The 20,358-nt window shown below is 39.0% G+C and overlaps 1 non-coding gene across 1 annotated transcript; it reads left to right on the top strand.

The window, feature by feature from the left end:
• The first annotated feature begins 9,141 nt into the window (after positions 1 to 9,141).
• Positions 9,142 to 9,245, top strand: LOC147487997 (small nucleolar RNA R71). The gene has a single exon (XR_015203398.1). It is a non-coding gene; the product is annotated as a small nucleolar RNA R71 (small nucleolar RNA).
• Positions 9,246 to 20,358: the final 11,113 nt, after the last annotated feature.

Here is a 20,358-nt window from a genome sequence, read left to right as displayed (position 1 = left end):
CATCATTTATGCTTTAGATAAGTTTCATCCTTATTTGGTTGGTTCTAAAACTTTAGTTTACACGACCATGCAGCCCTTAAATACCTTCTTGCAAAGAAGGATGCTAAGCGTAGATTAATCCGATGGATCCTTCTCCGCAAGAGTTCACATTAGAAATAAAGGACAAAAGAGGGTCGAAAACGAGTTGTTGCCGATTAACTTATCTAGACTCACAAACAACGATCGATCGATTCTCGAGTCCATACCGACTCTTTTCCCCGATGAGCATCTCAGATGCCATTTTTTCAAAGACCATGGTATGCCGACATTGTCAATTATTTAGCGGCCGATGTTATGCCTTATAATTGGTCAAGAAATGAACGTAAAGAAGTTCTTGGCCGAGTTAAGTTATACTACCGATAAGCCCTATCTTTTAAGTATTGTGCGGATCGATTATTCGCCGCTGTATTCCCCAAAGGGGAATACAATGAAGTTCTATCGCTCGCCATGACAAAGAGTGTGGTGGCCATTTTAGTGGGATGAAAACAGCCGCTAAAGTTCTTCAATGTGGATTTTATTGGCCTACCCTTTTAAGGATGCCCAAGTGCATTGCAAGACGGTATTCGCTTTGCCAACAACTTGGGAGAATCACTTAAACGTAATATGATGCCATTAAATCCAATCTTAATAGTAGAAATTTTTTATGTTTGGGGCATTGATTTCATGGGTCCTTTCCCAGTTTCCCACGGTTTCATTTATATTCTAGTTGTCGTAGACTACGTGTCAAAATGGATCGAGGCCCTAGCTTGTCGTAGAAATGACCAGAAGACCGTTGTATTTTTTATTAAAGAATATATTTTCTGTCGGTTTGGCATTCCTAAAGCCATCATTAGTGATGGTGGAACACATTTTTGCAACAGAGTTGTTGCATCCCTAGTGAAAAAGTATGGAGTTACACACAAAGTAGCAACTCCTTATCATCCACAAACTAGCGGACAAGTAGAAGTTTCTAATAGGGAAAATCAAAAAGATTTTAGAAACAACAATAAACCCCGATAGGAAAGATCGGGTCAAAGCTCGCCTATCGGATGCCTTATGGGCGATCGAACTACTTTCAAAACTCCTATCGGTATGTCTCCCTTTAGACTTGTATTTGGGAAACCATGTCATTTGCCCGCTTGAATTAGAGCACCGCGGCTCGCGGGCTATAAAAAGCCTTAACTTCAATATTGATGAGGCAGTGTCAAACGCAAGTTGCAATTGAATGAGCTTGAAGAAACCGTAGCAATTCGATGCGATCTCGCGAAGGATTATAAAGCTAACATGAAACGTGTTCATGATAAGCATATCTTGCAAAAAAGAGTTTGTGGTCGGACAAAAGGTTTTGCTTTACAACTCCCGCCTACATGTTTTCCCAGCAAACTAAAACCCGCTGGTCCGCCCTTTTCTAGTTATCAAGTCACCCCTTACGGGCAATCACCTTGGTAAATCCAAATGACAACAGTACCTTTCAAGTTAATGGTCAACGGTTAAAACATTTTCACGAACTTATGTCCCCCGATGTAGAGGAAGTCCTTTTACAGACCCCTCGCCTATGAAGATCGACCCTTGTCAATTGGTGTACTTACTTTCATTTCCATATACCGATAAGTACACCATTCAGGTAACCGGCCCCTCCCTATGGAGTGTGTGGTCAGTAAGTACCGGATCCTAAGTCCACAGCTTCACATAATTCACGCTTCCACTTTTGCATGTTTTCTCGATTTTTGAGTCATGTTCCTCTATGGAGTGAATTATGTATTTATTATTTTCGTGTTTCTTATAATAAACAAATAAAATTAAAATTAAAATTCTTAAAATCATAGAAATAGCAATCCAACAAGTCTTGGGAATCTGACTGTAAACGACCCACGTTGTAAACAAATTTTGTGTTTAAAAATTTGTTTGGGGGTGGGCAGTCGATCTTTCCATCGGGATTGCTCGAACTTTCCATTGGTTTTGTTTAGGCCCATTAGTTCAATTGGGTTGACGTAATCTAAACTTGGATTTCCTTCGTTCGCATAACTTACGTCACACACGCACTTCGAGGCGTCCTTCCACCCTCTTATACGTCACCCATGGTTGGAATTGAGTGTTTTATGGATCATTGGTTTGGAAATTCTCTACTGATCATTTCCATAACTCATTCGCAAAAATCGGACCGGTAACGAAGCGGGAAATTTAGTTTGAAGTCGCGCTAAAAATCGACAAAAGTCGAAAAATCAAATTGGGCTTGCGCCCAACTCGCGCGCACCTACAGCGCGCCCGCGCCTCCCTTTCCACAAACACAATCGCGACTTCATCTTCTCAAACCGCTTTTCACAAATTTAAATTAAACCCTAGCAACCAAAATAAAAAATAAAAAATAAATAGAATATATCAAAATAGAAACACCACCCACGCCCATTGTGTAACACCAACACCAATCTCCCACACAATCTCCAACCGTTTACATCAAGCAAACACCCAACAATTCAAGTCTCCAACCTCCACCATACCCACCACCATCGTTTTTTAGGAAGTTTTCATCAAACTCGCCTCCTCCACCTTATACAAACCTAAAACAGAAACTTCATGGCGCTTACGACGAGAATTTTGCCGAAAACGCGCTTTGCTTCTCGATAGTTTAGCGCCCATTTTATGACGCTGAGATGTTCAAGAGACATTGAACGGCCTCGTGGTACTCAACCGAGGAGTTCTATCACTATGATTTGGTAGAACAGTTTTATAAAAAGCGAATTGGAAGGGGATAGGATTTTCATAAAGTTAGGAGGAACGCGGAGAGAAGTAACGCCGGTTGTTAGTCGAATGTTAGGAATTACGCTTTGAAAGCAACCTAGTAATGATAATTCAGGAACCCCAAAGATACCGGAGTTCCCGCTTTGATGAAGGATACCGTCGTGGAGGGTGAATACAATCCGACATCCCATTCAAGGCCCCGACCACCATCGAGAACCAATCAACCGGGTCAGAGCTCGCTGGATTGGTAGGAATGTCCTCGAAAAGACAAAGTCGCTGATATCGGCTTGCAATGTCTGCAGACGTTCTCTCGGATATTGCAAACAAAGAAGTATAATTTCTGTATCCTCGATTTAATGTTTAATGTGATTCGAGGAGTGGGAAAGAGTTTAGCTTCTTCCCCGTATTGATCACTAAGATCATGCTCTCCTTTAGAGTCGCCGCAAGATCTGCTCCTATTAAGATCAAATTGCATTCTAATGCAAGTATCTATAATGGATTGCATCCAAGAGACTTGGCCGTTGTCCAAAGAAAAATGGATGAGTCGGAGGATGAAAGGGAAGATATGACATGGATGGATGAAGATGCATTAGAGAAGTGTAATTCTAATGTAGAACGATGCAAGTGTTGCAAACCGCCTTTATGCGTTTATGGTATTTGTGGAGATATCCGACATAGACAGATAGTAGTTCAAAAGAAGCAAGGGAACCTTCGTGAGGAGATTTGAAATGCTCGGGGGGTTCTCGACGATATATTGTCTAACATGGAGACTATCCACCAAACAACAAACCCAAGATGCGATTACTTCAGATCGAGATGGAAGCCCAACTTGTTCCGAATAGAGATGCTACGACGCGATGCCACCCGTGGAGGACTCTGTTTCAGCCGAGTCCGACAGCATGAGCGCCGTCGCCGCCGGCGACGATGGTTCAAGCCATTCTCCATCCCGAGCCAATCTCCATCTCGTGGTCCATCATCATCATTAAAACTAGGTGCTCACCCCAAATGAGTTCACCGTTATTTCATAATTTCGCTTTATTAGAAAGATTTTAATTCATTAGTTAAATTTAAATACTAATGTGTTTATTTAATGTTGTTTGGATTTATATTTTATTTTATTTTTAATATAATTGGTTATTTTCGAAGCAATTGCTTGTTTTATCATTTATCCCACCTTCCCAACTTGTTTGGGGTGGAAATATTTAGACCAAGCATAAGTCGTTATATGATCATATATATGTTAAGTTGTCTTGGAGGAAAGGTTGATAATTTGGCCGATATCGCGGCATATCTATGTCTTGTGTGGTGGTGGTAGCATGAAATCTAGGAGAATTTAGAAGTTACTATCCTAAATCCAAAGATGAAAGATACCGTGATTTTAGGAAATCATGAAAATGGCTTGTTTCCGCTTTTTTTGGGAATTTTCCTATTTCCGTCAAACAAATAGGGAACTTCCCGATTCGCTTTGGAAGCTCATAACCTATTTAAACTCCCTTCTTTCTACACTAACAAACCACAATACATTCCACCATCATCCCGCACCATCCACTCCAAGTTTTACTTTCTTTTCATCTAAACTCCGGTTTCAAACCGCTTCAGGCCTTCGCCGTCGCGCGCGCCTTTCACATTTTTGAAAATTTTGTCGAGCGACCACCCTCATACTTGAGTGCGACCCGCCCTCATATCGGACCTAGAGCGCCACCATCCCTCATACCAAAGCGACCGACCAGCCATAACATCATGTCGTATTTACACAAGAGCGCGACCGCGCCCTCCACGAACGCGCGCGCGCCCTGGTTTCTGTGAACGGGGAAATTTCCAATTTTCAGACGGTCATTCCAGGATTTTTGTGAAACTGTTCAAAGAGTTATTGTGATGACATCTCCTATAGTCATACCTGAACAGTCTTTCAAAGATGTGTTGGGCACCGACCTATGGACATTGGTTCCGGCAAAGAATCCTCGCAGCTTAGGGATGGCGTCATCATCGGTAAGTGATGACGATTCATATTCACCACAGCTTACTGCTTATTTCTATGACCACGTCAAATTCTATTGTAATCAGGATGGAGATCAAGAATTCTCCGTCATAATCGATGACACGACACATGAATTCAATAAAAATTTGGTCGCCTTTAGTTTTAGGAATACCAATACCGATCCTGCTTCACACATGGGCATATATGACCGATAATGCATATCTTTATGATTATACATATTTCCATGATTTTTATGGGGAGGGTCTTTCGAGTAATGGACCAAGGGCGATATAGCATTGCCCTTGGTAGCCTTCCTTAAACATAGGCACCACCATGTTATTCATCCTAATGAATATTTTGGGGAATGGCGCTTCACTTTCGCAAACAAGCATCGCTGGGTGACATTTTCCTCGCTTTAGGCGAGGGACGCCGCCACTATGACATTCCCCGAAGTTTTGGTCACTAGTCTTAAGAGAGCCCAAACCATGAGGCGTAAGTATCTTCTTATGCCTGTGTTGGTAAGCCGCATCATGCGTAGTTGTTTACCCGATTCTCGCGCACAATTCACAGATTGGAAAAGGGTTGAAGTCATGAGACCCACCAATAAGGTGGTTCGCTCATTCATGAACAAAAACTGACTTGGCTGGGATGGCAGTGCAGCCTCATTTGGTCGCCTGCATATCCCATCGCATTAATAACACTTAACAAAGTTAGCATTAGTGGATGATAAATGGCACCAAGCTTGGCAAGTTATAATGGACCGGCAGGGATGCTTGAAGGAACCTCATATCTTTAATGAGGAGGAGGATGCTTAAAAGGGAGATAAGGTAAGTTTTAGTTTTGTTAGTGTCCGCTTATGTCCCAAGCAATTTAATTCGGTTAACCCCATAATGGGTGGAACTCTTAAAGAGTTATACGTCGCTTTTATTTCCTATATTAGTAAGTTCTAACCTTGTTTTACGATGTTCCCCGAATTTCACGCTACTTCAATGGTATTTTTCCTACCCTCTTTATTTAAATGCTTTGAGGACAAAGCATGCTTTTGTTTGGGGGGGGGCATAGAAACACGCGGTAATTAAGGCATCCGTTAGGATATAGATAGATATAATATGCATTTGTTTTCTAGTTAAAATTTCAAAAATTCAAAAATATAAATAAATAAGTTATGCTATACACTTAGGAATATTGGTATTGTTTCTTTCTCCATGCTCTTAACAATCTAGAAGTCTCAATGTAGGTTTTGCATCGTAATAATTGTTAGAAACTTAGGTTAATATGTAGGTAATAATCTTTGCATCTATCTATAAATATATTACATGAGTATCTATGATTGTTAGCAAAAGTTTCTGAAATCTAGGCTAGAGTACTTATTCTACAAATCCTGTGGAGAATATAGCCTAAAGCCTTATATGAGCGAAACATTTGAGAAATGACACAAGGGAGAAGTAAAATCCAGATAGAGAAATCACACGTCCACTTGCTTGATCACTATGTCATATCCTAAGCGAGAATTTAGGCCCTTTTTGGATCAATATAGCCAAAAATTCAAACCTAGAAATTATTTCCCGCTAGTCGCCCCTCTGAGCCTTTCTTTAGCCTTTCATAAATCACAATCCCTTTACCCTGTTACAAAAACAAAAACAAAATAAAATAAATAAATAAATAAATAAATAAATCAACCTACCCAATTTAGAATAAGTCCGAGAATAGAATGAGGAAGAAAGAAGAAGAGAAAAAAACCGTGTAAACAAAAAGTTAGTTAATTGCTTGAGAAAATAAAGGAAAGAAGTTTCCATCCAAGGAAAAGAAAAATAAAAATAGAAATAAAATAAAAACTCCAAAAATAGAATAAAAGGGAGTCAAAAGCCAAAAAAGGAAAAAAATATATATATATATATATATATATATATATATATATATATATATATATGGAAACAAAGGAAACAAAGTGTAGTAAGTAAAATAACAAGGTTTTCTCTAGTTACATAATATGAAGACTCTATTATCTCAGACTTGTCCTTTTTGAATATCCATTTCCTTCCTTCTTAAACCATCTTCTAATCCCCGAAACACCTAATAAAGACCTCTAGCTCAATTAGGAATATGTTAGTATTATAGTAAGTGGCAGATGTGTTTGATCGACTCCGACTTCCTTGTGTGTCATTGAGATTGTAAGGTAAAGTGTGCCCATCACAAGACTAGAGAGTAGCTAAAACTTGAGTGGAAAAATCAGAGTGTTGTATCTTGACTATTATTGTGAGAACCTACTTAAGGACGCTATTCCGAATTTCAGAAACGGATCTGCTAGACATTTCATAGTATTAATCATTGTATATATGTTTATTATAGATGATTGAGTATTATGCATATATTAGCTTAGGTTTGTGACTTGGTTATTCTTGTTCATAGCTAGTGAGATGTATAGATAGTTTGGAGCATGAATAAGGAAACAATAGTTTTATTTCTTAGTCGTTGTAGTATAGATGAAGTTTGTGAGTACCTTCACTGGAAAACTCTCACGAGGCTATAACTCGTCTACTAGGGAATTCCTAGTGGTTTAAGGCCTTGTTGCATATGGTCAATGCAATCGCGACTCAAATAAACGAGTAGTTAGAACTCCATTTTTGGTTACTTATTCTAATTTCTCATCTTTGCTTGAGGACAAGCAAAATGCTGTTTGGGGGTGGTTTGATAAGAGCCCAAAACTGTAGTTTTAACCCTGTAACAGTCATACTTTTAGACCAATTATGTGAGTAATAATTAAGAGTTAACACTGATTATGTGTTTTTATGCATTTCAGGCTTCAAAGTCCATTATGTGCAGAAATGTGCCACTTTAGCGAGATAAAGGAGCAAAGGTCGGTTACTAAGGAGTTTCGTGATTAAAGGCCAAGATCCAAGAAGACAAAGCCTTTCTAAAGCCCGGTCAAAGCTGAAAAGTCAAAGTCCACGCAGCGCAAACAAATAAGACAAAGTCAACAGAACTTCCGAAGACCATATCTTTGGACTCAGACCTCAGAATTGGGCCTACCTTATGTCAAAACGACCGGCGCGGAAAGAGCTTTCCAATGGTCCAAGCCTTGACCCAATCAGAGGAGCAGAAGTGGACGAAAAGTCTGTGGAAGCCAACTGCAGCTGAAGAGGCCTTTTTGGACTGAAAGAATTGGGTTTTGGGCCTGATTCTCTGGCCCAAAACATGGCTCCAAGCCCATGCACGATTTTTGGATCTGAATGTATAAAAACAAAAGCTTAGCTCTTTGTTAATGGTAGCTAGTTAGACCTAAATTAATATATAGAATTCTAGATCTAGTTTTATTAATGAAATTAATTTTTAGTTCCATTTTCAATTCTTGTTTTAGATTAAATCTTTGAATCATTGTTCTTGATTGATTTAGATAAATAAAATAGTTATTTTATCAATTTCGAATTGTGTATTTCAATCTATTAGATCTGTTTTAATTATTGTTGGTTACCATTTCTTAGTTGTTAATTAGATTTTAATCATTATTGTTTAAGTAAGTAAATTTCAATTTCTTACATTATGTTTAGTTTAGATTCAATGGGAAATGTTAGTTTGATGACTCAAGGCTAAAACCTCCATTAGAGGGGTTGATGAAGCCTTGATGAAAACTTAGTGGTTAGTATAGAATTGGTTGTAGAATCTATTCCACTCTAGAAGGTCGTGTTTCACCATGAGAATGGGTGGACGACCTCACATGCTAGTTAGTATTCGGTAGAAATGCCACGAACACTAGGGATTAGAACTTGAAATTCTCGCCGTGAGAACGTGAGAATTGAGATACAACATTCTACGCTAGGTTGTTAAGTTGGATTCGAGGTGGATTCAATTCCCCTCTAATTTCTTTATCTAGATTCAAACAATCGTATTTCCACAGCATTCGTAGTTAAAAGTCAAGTAATCAAATTCAGTAAGTATCGTAGTAATCACCTTCGTAAAGCTCTCATTGACTTAAAAACGACTAATTAGATTAGAAAACAATCCATGCTAGAGCACTAGGAGTGGAACGAATTTGTTACTCCACTCTATTTCGATAGAATTGAGAGTTGAATCTTTGATAAATTAGGCACGTAAATAGTTTAGTTTTACTTGCGTTTGTAAGTTTCATCGCTTTATTTCGTAGGTAAAACTATTCATTTTATGTTTTATCAGGGATCGTGTTTGATTACAAACATACCGGCGGCCTTAACGATATTAGAAGAACTAGCGGAGCGGTGGATATCGTCACTACCCCCTAGTTGTTATTTCGCTTAGTTTGATCCTCTATAAATTTATAAGCCTCCGAGGCTCCTTTACTTAAGAAACTACCCCCATTCATTATGTCAAGGGCTTCTTTATGGTGGTGTAGAAGTCCTTTGAAAAAGGCACGAACTAACGTGTCTTTTGCTAGGTTATGATGTGGACACTCTATAAGGAGATCGGTGAAACGATTCCAAGCCTCTGAAAATGATTCATGAGGATTTTGTCGAAAGAAATAAATCTTGGAAAGCATCTCATCCATCTTTAGGGGTGGGTAAAAATGTTCCATAAACAACAACAAGTTTAGCCCACGAGTCCACGAATTAGGCTTTAGGCGTTAACCAAGACGCGCCTTTATCGGGCTAAGGTGAAAGGGAATACCCTCGTTTAATTTGTTCCTCACCAACCGTAGGATGATGGAATGTTGTAAGGACTTGTTCAATCCTACGCATGTGCTGATAAGGTTTTTCATGGTCTAAACCATGAAAAATGGGTAACAAATTAAAAATATTTGGGGATTCAAAATCCCCACCGGTCGGTCTAGAACGATGCAAGATTTGGGGCTATCGCTCAAGGCTTTATAAAAGTCCGATAGAGGAGTCTCTCCTTCTTCGGGCATTGTGTAAGGTAGAGTCTGTGGAATAGTAGCTAGAGGTGCAATGAGTGGTATACTAGATAGGCGTGATTGTTGATGTTGCTGTGTAATTATGCTCGGTGTTTTTGTTCGACCAGATCTTAATCTCATACAAGGCTAAGACCAAGCTTAGCTAATTACGTCAACACTCCAAACAATCCTGATATACTAGTATAAACCTCTAACAGGAGATGCGAGGTGTGGAAGAAAGGAATACCTGATTGCGTCCTTGCTTCGCTTATGAATAGCATCTTGTTTACGCGTGTTCAGTGTATATAACATGTTAGAACACTAAAAAACTTGAAAAATAGAAGTTCGAATCAAACCTGTGGAAATCCGGCAAAATTCAGCTCAGGGCGCGGGTGCGCTCACATTGGGTGCGGGTCGCGCTCAATGTAAGTTTAAGTTACAGTGTTTGGGCGCGGGGCGCGCTCAGCTTGGGCGTGGGTCGCGCTCAGCTTCCAGTAACTTGGGCGCAGGTGCGCTCCTTTTGGGCGCAAGTCGCACTACGTGCAATTTTTTTCTCAGAAGTTTTCAATGCTGAAACGGACAACCACAGTATGAATCAAACAAGGGTGGGTGGGTTTAACGGGACTTTATGAAGAGTACTTATACTACAAAAACAATGCGAAAGTGAAACTAAGATGGCAGCAGCGCCATTTGATAAAACATAAAAATGAATAATTTACCTACGAAATGAACTATAAAACTCAAAACGTAAGTAAACTATAACTATTTTATGTGCCTAAGATTTATCAAATATTTCTACTCTCAATCCTATGAGATATAGTGGAGTAGAGTGATTCGTTCCACTCCTAGTCCTTCCGCATGCTGTGCTCTCTACGTATAAGTAAACTTAACTAAAGTCTAATGAGAGATTTACGAAATGGCAACTAGACTACGATGCAACTGCCCACAAGATGCAACTAGTCGACTATTAGAACAACTATGGGAATGCTACGTCGATTCTATGATAAGGAGTTGAGGGGGATTGATTCCACCTTAACTCGACTTAATCCTACTAACGACGAATCGTCGTAATCCGAATTGAACTGCTTCGCAGAACAATCTGGTTACTCCTAATCCCTAATTACACATGGAATTTCTACCAATTCATAATTAGCATGTGAACGATTACACCCATTCTCATGGTGAACTAATCATTTCTATAGTGGAAAGGAAATTACGACGGCTCTACGATAATCGGGATCAAGCTTTCATCAAGACTTCTCAACCCCCCTCAAATGGAGGTTTAGCCGAGAATCATCACGCTATCATTCACAATGGAATTCAAACAAGACATGATATAAAGATTGAAACTTTGCTTGTTTAAACTCAATTCAAAACTACTAATGCAATAATTGAATTAAACTAATAATGACAAATAATTAAATCTACGAATTGAAATTAAACAATTAATGGAAATGAAACTAGATTATGGAGAACACTATTTTATTAATCTAATGAATAATAAAACAATGATTCAAATACTAAATTAATAATCTAACTAATCTAGGTCTAGCTATCTACGTAATAAGGGAATTTAGATCTAAACAATTGTAAATGATAGGAATCGAAATTGACAAACTAGCTATTTTATTTATCAAACTAATGAAGAACAATGATTCTCAAGATTCATCTAAAACAATAATTGAATTTAAACTAAACTTAATTTTATTACATGAAAACTAGATTTAGAATTATCTATAGTTTTAGGTCTAACTAGCTACCATTAACTATCTACTATTAACAAAGAGCTAAGCTTTTGTTTTTATATGTTTTCAGATCCAAAAATCGTGCATGGGCTTGGAGCCATGTTTTGGGCCAGAGAATCAGGCCCAAAACCCAATTCTTTCAGTCCAAAAAGGCCTCTTCACATGCAGTTGTCTTCAGCAGACTTTTCGTCCACTTTTGCTCCTCTGATTGGATCAAGTCTTAGACCATTGGAAACCTCTTTCCGAGCCGGTCGTTTTGACATAAGGTAGGCCCCCTTCCGAGGTCTGAGTCCAAAGATACGGCCTTCGAAAGTTCTGGCCGACTTTGTGTCTTTGTTTTACGCCCGCGTCGACTTTCAGCTTTTGGCTGGGCTTTTAGAAAGGCTTTGTCTTCTTGAATCTTGGCCTTTAATCACGGAACTCCTTAGTAACCGACCTTTGCTCCTTTATCTCACTAAAGTGGCACATTTCTGCACATAATGGACTTTGAAGCCTGAAATGTATAAAAACACGTGATCAGTGTTAACTCTTAATTATTACTCACATAATTGGTCTAAAAGTAGGACTGTTACAGGGTTAAAACTACAATTTTTTGCTCTTATGAAAAAGCATGGATCAGGATGATGCTGAGGAAGGTGATAGGAATGCAGATCGTGGACAACACTATTCAGTTCATCAATTTGTTGGCTAAGCTGGAGTTGAAGGGCCCCCTAGTTGCCAGAGAGCGTAGTTTGATTTTCTATTAGAATAGTGTGATTTTCCAATAACTGAGAGTAAGTTTCCAAGATTGCCTCCTGGTCAACATCATGCATTGCCTTCCATGGGATTAAAAATGTTCTGCAAGGCATGTTCATTAAAGAAATGTTCAGAATTTGAGCTTTGGTCATCCTGTTCATCTGCCAGACTATCTGGAGTCCAAAACCCAACGGAGTAGTCTGTGTGAAGCATAGTAATGGTCGCTCTTTGAAGAGGTATCTCTGGAGCAATTATTGGATAACCCCAACGCGTCATAATTTTCGTGACTAAAGTAGGCAAAGGTGCTAACCTTTTAGTTTTCCTGGTGATCGCGTTCCAATGGTGTTAGATTATGCAAAAATCATCCCTTTGATTCTGGATAATCCAGAGTAGGTGGAGTTGAGGTTTTGTCACTTCAGATTGGTGTGATGTACCTACCACATTGTGTCCCAACAAGTAGAGCACAACTCGTTGATTCTGTTTCAAAGAGCGTTGCAGAACAATGTGATGTCTATTTCCGACTTTGCCATGAGGTACGGTGGCACATAGTAAAGTTTTGATGGAATCAAATGTTGACTCTAGAAGGTGGAACTCCTGTGTATTCATTGGAATTTGAAGTATGTCGGAGATAATTTCCCTAGTCAATTCAAATCATTGTCCATAGGCATTGAAATAGAATTTTCCATTTTTAGGTCCGCTAAATTGATAGAACATCAAAACCAATTCTCTGGAATAATTAGCTGCTGAATGATATAGAAGAGGCATCCATCCTCGACGTATAATTTCTGTGTCAAAATAAGGAGAAAATCGGCCATCATCAAAAAGTTTTAGGTAGTCTTTTTCGGGCATTATCTTTCTTGGTTGATCCATTTGAAAGTGTAAGTGATGGAGGGATAGTGGAGAATCCGTGAAATGAAAATGGCTGAAACGAAGAGATTTATAGCCAATATAGGATCTTGTACGAATCATGATGCCAAGTGCAGTTAGATCTATAATTAATATGTGAAAATACAAGTGAGCCATGTGGTGTTGGTACACATAATTATGTATAGCAACTATGGGTATCCATAGTATGTCTTTTCATGTCAGATGTCCAAAAACAATTAATGGGGTATTAAAATGATAGAAAGTATGGAGGAAGGTTTCACAGGGCAGTTAGACCTACACGTAATTTCAGAATTGATGATCATACCTCAATAATGGAAGCTGGATAGAATTATCGAGCTGTGTGCGCGACAATTGTTTAGGTGTACCGTATAATGTGCGCGATCTTCCATGAACACAATAAGTTTAGATTGAATTATTTTAGTGAGTTATTGATTTTTCTTCTTTGTTATGGATTTGATAATTTTTTTTATGTTTATGATAAAGTGAAAATATGATTAATACACACAAATATTAAATAGGGGACTTCTCCATTTAATACGTAACCTGTACAAATATTTTGAGAATTATTTAACACACCATAGTAATATACAAAATGACAAAGGGAAAGAGATGTAGGTTACATAAATCTAGATATTATGAAGGGATGCTTTGCATGATTAATAGTATCACAACGATAAATACTGCTATCAGTGTGACTGTGAATGCCCCATCACGTTTCTCCTTGTTGAATTTCTCGATCGGATCCATTACGTTGAAGAAAATGAAAATATATGAAGATTAAGTTATGGAGAGTAAGAGAATGGAATGAGTGAAGTTGGATGAGAAGTGGCGGATTTTATAGTCGAAAATCTGACCGTTTTTGGATATCTGACCGTTTGATTTCTGACCATTGGGCCTAGTGAATCAAAGTGATGGGGTCACTATTTAAATCAGTCCATTGGGCCTAAAGAGTAGGTCCAATGCATAAAGGAATAACTAATATCTTTATATGATGAATACAATAATTTCTTAACGTAAATAATTTCTCATTTAATCCGTCTGGAAATACAAAATTATGAGAAATTAATTAATAGACCGTTTTACACTACTTAGAAAAATAAAATGCAATACATAAAGGAAAGAAATGACAGAGGCCTTTTAGACTAAGAGATACAAACTGCTACTGTGAGTCCTCAGGGTTAACTAATGAAGAACCGAGGGGTTCGGCGACGGCAATCTCTTGCGACTCCCCGAAAGCGAAATTTGTAGGTCTGTCTGTTGCCTAAGGACTGAATTATTTGGTCCTGAAATTGCTGCTGATTAGCCAGCATCATGCGCTAAAAATGGCCCTGACGATTACGCATCTCCTGCTGAAATTCACTCATGGAAGTATGCATCTCTTCATGGCGAAGAAACATGATGTGCATACCAGTGTTCTATAGTCTCAAAGCTTCCATGGGAGTGCTGATTCGGTGCATGGTATTCTCATTAAAACAGTTGGGCGGTGAAGGAGGAGGAGGAGGAGGCACATTGTCATGCTCAATATTATCTCTTGCTATAGGTTCCCAGTGATCCATGACACAAGTCTCGAAAATCCCAAAATTTTCGAAGGACCTTGTTTGAATTAATGGAGTAGAAGACTGGAACCCTAAATTAATCATAATATGTGTAACAAGTATAGCAAGAGGAGCTGACTTGTCAGAAGCAGTCGTAAGGACATGGCCAAGGAAATGGACCATGCAGAAAATTTCCTTCTTCTCCTGAAAGATCCACAGCAGTTGCAAGAACGTCTTGTTGACATCAGACGTCTTCGATGTACCGATTACATTGTAGGCCAGCCATTGCGTGACTGCCAGTTGGTTTCTTCGGAGAGAATACTGGTACACGCATCTCGAGCCATCGTTGTATTCTCCCTCGAGTAGCGTGTCAAACATCAACTCCAATGTATTCGGATACTCCGATATCAACAGTGTCGGACTATCGGAGTTAATCGGAATATCCGTTATAACCAACAACAACTCCAGTGTGAATTCATGTTCCATCCCATCCGTCATAATCCAAAACTCATTTCCCCGAAAACCACTATTGTTGTAAAGTTTTAACACCAAATCTTTAGAGTAATGAGCCGGCACTAGGTGCAAAAGATACTCCCATTCCCTAGTTGCAATTTCCTCATCGAAAAAGGGATGAAACATGCCAGAATTGTAAAGATTTTTAAAGTTTCTCTCGACTGTGATTCGTCAATTTCCGGCCATAGAGTGCTCGAATCAATTTTCTGAGAGTGTATAAGGGTTGAGCGAAGTGAGAGGACGGAGCTCTATGAACAGGTTTGCAATTGGTGAAGAAGATACCGCGTGCGCGAGTCAATTTTAGACCAGCAGTACCGCGTTCGCGGGGATTTTCTTTGGGAGCAAGATCCGGAATTTAGGGAGGACGAAATGGGAGAGGCTGACGCGTGGTTCGTCTCGCATGATGGATTTTGTGGCTGGACACGTGATTTGGGTCGGGTGCAAAATTTTGTCCCAAGCCCAAATGAATTCCAAAAATTTCCATTATGTCCCGAAATGTCCCGAAATTTCAAACACGAAATTTCGATTCGTTTCAACTCCAAATTAAACAAATGAGATGCCAAAATGATCAGCATTAAAAATGCCATCTAATGGAATATGAAGAAGGCACATTCAACATGTTATTATTTTTTTTTATTTTTTTTATTATTTTTTTATTTACAAATGTAAAAGGGGAGATGAACGTGTCAATAACACCGGACTTCATCAAGAAGAAAACCAATACAGTAAAATCAAGCAACTCTCATGTCGGCTCTGGGGCGAACCCAATCCAGCCAGACTGTGGCTTAACCTTTATGTTTTGGGGGCCTAGGGTTCAGGACGGTACCATCCCTGACCAATGTGCAATGGTCTAATAATAATATTACCCTTAGTACATATGGTATAGCCTCAAACCGCCCCGAACTGCCATCAAATAGCAAACTATTCGGGGTTGGCCTGGTGAAATCCATTGCCCGTGCGAACGAGGGAACATCCGATGTTGCACATCACGACTCTCTTTGTGCACAATGCTTAGTGCAAAGGGAAAAATAAAAGACACGAGTATATACATGTGAGTCTTTTAACATCAGATCCTCAAGATGAATCCCAACCTGTGGGAGTAACGGGACGTCGACGAAGTTTATCCTGTCGAGCTGGTGTCAGACAAAAATATACCTTATACCGGCTCATATCGGATAGTAATTCAAGACCTGGACAGAAAGGTGTTTGACAATTCATACACCACCCCATCCTTCGCGCACGTCGCATTCGAACAAAAGCACTACGACCATTACCTATTCGAGATGGGTGAGATTTACACCAAATGATGAGTTGGAGTTCGCGAGGAAGAGAATAGAAAAGGGAAGAGAAGGAAGGATGTGAATTTTTTGGTACCCATTGTTTACCAGAAAGCATGTTTGCTCGATTATCAAAAGACATTTATACTCAGTTCTAAAATATAGTTTTTGTGGACTCAGGTTCCGGCGCTTGCAACCACACACTCTAGGAGATTTGAGAGAAGAAAATAGAAGAGGGCCCGGCTACCATAATGGTGTACTTTCCTTGTTTTAAACACCTAGAAGGAAGTACACCAGCGAATCTTTTAGTCTTGGTAGACTGGATCTTTGAGAATAGTCTTTTCGACATCGGAAGAGCATAACTCATGATAATGTTTAAGGCGTTGGCCATTTACTTGAAATTCGCTATCATCGTTTAAATTTTTCAAAGATAATAGCCCCATAAGGGGTGACAGCAGAGACATTGAAAGGACCAGACCATCGAGTTTTTTATTTTCCTAGAAAAATGTGTAATCTCGAGTTGTACAACAAAACTTTTTGACCAATTTTGAAATCTTTTCTTAACATGTGCTTGTCGTGCACTCTTTTCATGTTGGCTTTATAGGATTTTGAGAGATCATAGGCATCACTCCGAATCTCCTTAAGCTTATTTAACTACAATTTTCACTTCTCGCCTGCCGCATTGGTATTATAATTAAAAGTTTTGATGGCCCATAGAGCACAATGCTCAAGTTCAACCGGAAGATGAAAAGGTTTACCAAAAATGAGGTGATAAGGTGGCATGCCTATAGGCGTCTTAAAAGTTGTTCTATATGCCCACAAGGCATCAAATAATCTTAAAGACCAATCTTTTCTAGATGGATTAATTGTCTTTTCTAAAATTGATTTAATCTCTCTATTAGAGACTTCTACTTGGCCACTAGTCTGAGGATGATACGGAGTTGCCACTTTGTGAGTGACTCCATATTTCTATACTAATGATTCAAAAAGTTTATTACAAAAATGTTTTCCCCCATCACTTATGATAGCTTTGGGAACACCAAATCGAGAGAAAATATGTTCCTTTACGAACAAAATGACAGTTTTGTGATCATTAGCACGATATGTCATTGCCTCAACCATTTTGACACGTAGTCAACAGCTACCAGTATGTAGAGAAAACCATGAGAATTTGGAAAGGGACCCATGAAGTCGATGCCCCACACATCAAAAATTTCAACAATTAAAATTAGATTTAAGGGCATCATATTGCGTTGAGTAATGCGACCTAGCTATTGGCAGCAGGTGCATGCTTTGCAATGCTCATGTGCATCTTTAAACAGTGTTGGCCAATAAAATCCACATTGTAGAACCTTGGCCGCAGTTTTCTTCCCACTGAAATGACCACCACAAGATTGTTCATGGCAGAAGGATAACACGTCATTGTGTTCCCAGTCAGGAATGTAACGGCGTATCAGTTGGTCGGAACAATACTTGAAAAGGTAGGGATCATCCCAGAAATAAAATTTCACTGTGGATAAGAACTTTTTCCGGTCCGTACGAGTCCAAGATGAAAGGACTTCCTCGGTAACTAGGTAGTTCACTTTATCAGCATACCAAGGAGATGAAAAAATGGAATACAAGTGTTCATCTGGGAATAAATCACAGATGGGTTCGGCATCATTATCGACATCATTGGTGAGTCGTGATAAATGGTCTGCAACCACATTCTCACAATGTTTTTTATCTCTAATTTCTAGAATAAACTCTTGCAAGAGGAAGATCCAGCGGATCAACCTCTGTTTTGCATCTTTTTTCGCTAATAGGTAACGAAGCGCCGCATGATCAGTGTAAACTATTATGGAAGAACCAACTAGGTAAGGACGAAATTTATCCAAGGCATATACAACTGCGAGAAATTCTTTCTCAGTGGTGGTATAATTACGTTGAGCTTCATTAAGAGTTTTACTAGCGTAATAAATGACAATTGGTTTATTCTCTCGGCGTTGCCCTAGGACAACTCCAATAGCATAATCACTCGTGTCACACATTAATTCAAAAGGTTTAGACCAATCAGGTGGTTGAATTATAGGAGCCGTAGTCAGGGCAGATTTTAGGGTCTCAAAAGCTTGTTTGCAATTGAAAGTGAAGTCAAAGACATCATCTTTAAGCAGGAGATTTGTTAAAGGTTGAGCAACCTTCGAGAAATCTTGAATAAATCTTCTGTAGAACCCTGCGTGTCCCAAAAACGCACGTACGTCGTGAACTGATTTTGGTATAGGAAGTGAAGCAATTTTTAATCTTAGCTTTATTGACTTCGATTCCATCCTTTGAAACAATATAACCTAGAACTATTCCTTTTGTAACCATAAAATGACATTTTTCCCAATTAAGAACGAGATTTTTCTCTTCACAACGTACTAAAACTTTTTCAAGATTTGGTAGACAGCTATCGAAAGAATTACCATATATTGAGAAATCGTCCATGAACGCTTCCATAAAATGTTCAACCATATCACTGAAAATGTGAAGCATACAGCGTTGGAATGTACCAGGTGCATTGCAAAGGCCAAAAGGCATTCATTTATATACAAATGTACCAAAAGGACAGGTGAACGTTGTTTTTTCTTGATCAGCAAGATCTATGATTATTTGAAAATATCCTGAATAACCATCAAGAAAACAGTAATATACATGACCCGCTAACCGTTCAAGCATCTGGTTAGTGAAGTGAAGTGGGAAATGATCTTTACGAGTGACCACATTAAGTTTGCGATAGTCAATGCATATTCGCCACCTCACTGGAATACCAGCGGAGATGTATTCAACTTTATCATTTCGCACAACTGTAATGCCAAACTTCTTGGGAACAACGTGTATTGGACTCACCCAAACACTATCCGAGATAGGGAAAATAATACCGGCATCAAGTAACCTTAAAATTTCTTCCCGTACCACATCCTTCATGGTGGGATTAAGACGACTTTGCGGCTCACGTGACGTCTTGGCATTTTCTTCAAGATGTATACGATGGGTGCACACTTTAGGGTCAATGCCTTTAATGTCATCGAGAGACCATCCAATAGTAGAACAGTGTTCTTGGATGACCTTAATTAAACGTGATTCCTGATCGACAGTCAATTATGATGATATGATAATTAGGTGACTACCATCTGGATCTAGATGTACGTATTTTAAGTTCGAAGGAATAAGCTTTAAGTCAGGGGTGGGAGGAGTGGGTATTAAAGATTCTTGAGGAAAGTCGTCTTCCATAGAGAAAATAGATTGATGCTTGTCAAAGTCGCTTGATAGGACGGTAGTAGGGTCAAATAGTCGTATTGACTCTAAGAACTCATTTACATCCTGTGAATAAGCATCCACATCAAATTCAAAATCACCAAATGAAAGGAATTAGTGTACTTCATCCTCCGAAAAAGAGTTTATGAAATATTCCTACACAAGGGTGTCAACCAGGTTAACCTCCCCATCAATGTCATTCTCTGAAATTTGTTTCATCAACTTGGACACATTAACCTTGACCGAAAGATTTCCGAAGGACATGGTCATAGAACCATCCCTACATTTAATGAGGGCATTAGCAGTTGCTAGGAACGGACACCCTAATATGATAGGAATGGAGTCATAGACAACTTCTGTATCCAAAATGACAAAATCGACGGGATAGAAAAAGTCTTGGACTTTTACAAGGACGTTTTCCACAATGCCTTTTGGATACTTAATGGAATGATCGGCTAATTGTAGAGTCATCGTGGTAGGTTTAAGCTCATGGAGATCTAGTTGTTTGAATAAGTAATAAGGAAGTAAGTTCACACTCGCTCCTAGGTCTAATAATGTAGTGGTCGTATATTTGTCACCTAATGTGCATGGAACTGTTAGTCTACCAGGGTCCTTGTATTTACTACACCATTGTATTCGGTAATTGACGGAAACTGTTCGGTAAGGAATACTTGTTGAGGAACATTTGTTCTCCTTTTTGCATGTTTTTGTAGGAACCGTTATTTAAGAATGCAAATTTCTACAAACCGCGAAAACCCACGCGCAGCGGAATTAATGGGTTTCACGGTTTTGG

Source organism: Coptis chinensis, chromosome 7, assembly GCF_015680905.1.
Source record: "Coptis chinensis isolate HL-2020 chromosome 7, ASM1568090v1, whole genome shotgun sequence".
Lineage (NCBI taxonomy): Eukaryota > Viridiplantae > Streptophyta > Magnoliopsida > Ranunculales > Ranunculaceae > Coptis > Coptis chinensis.
This window is presented reverse-complemented; position numbering and strand designations above follow the sequence as displayed.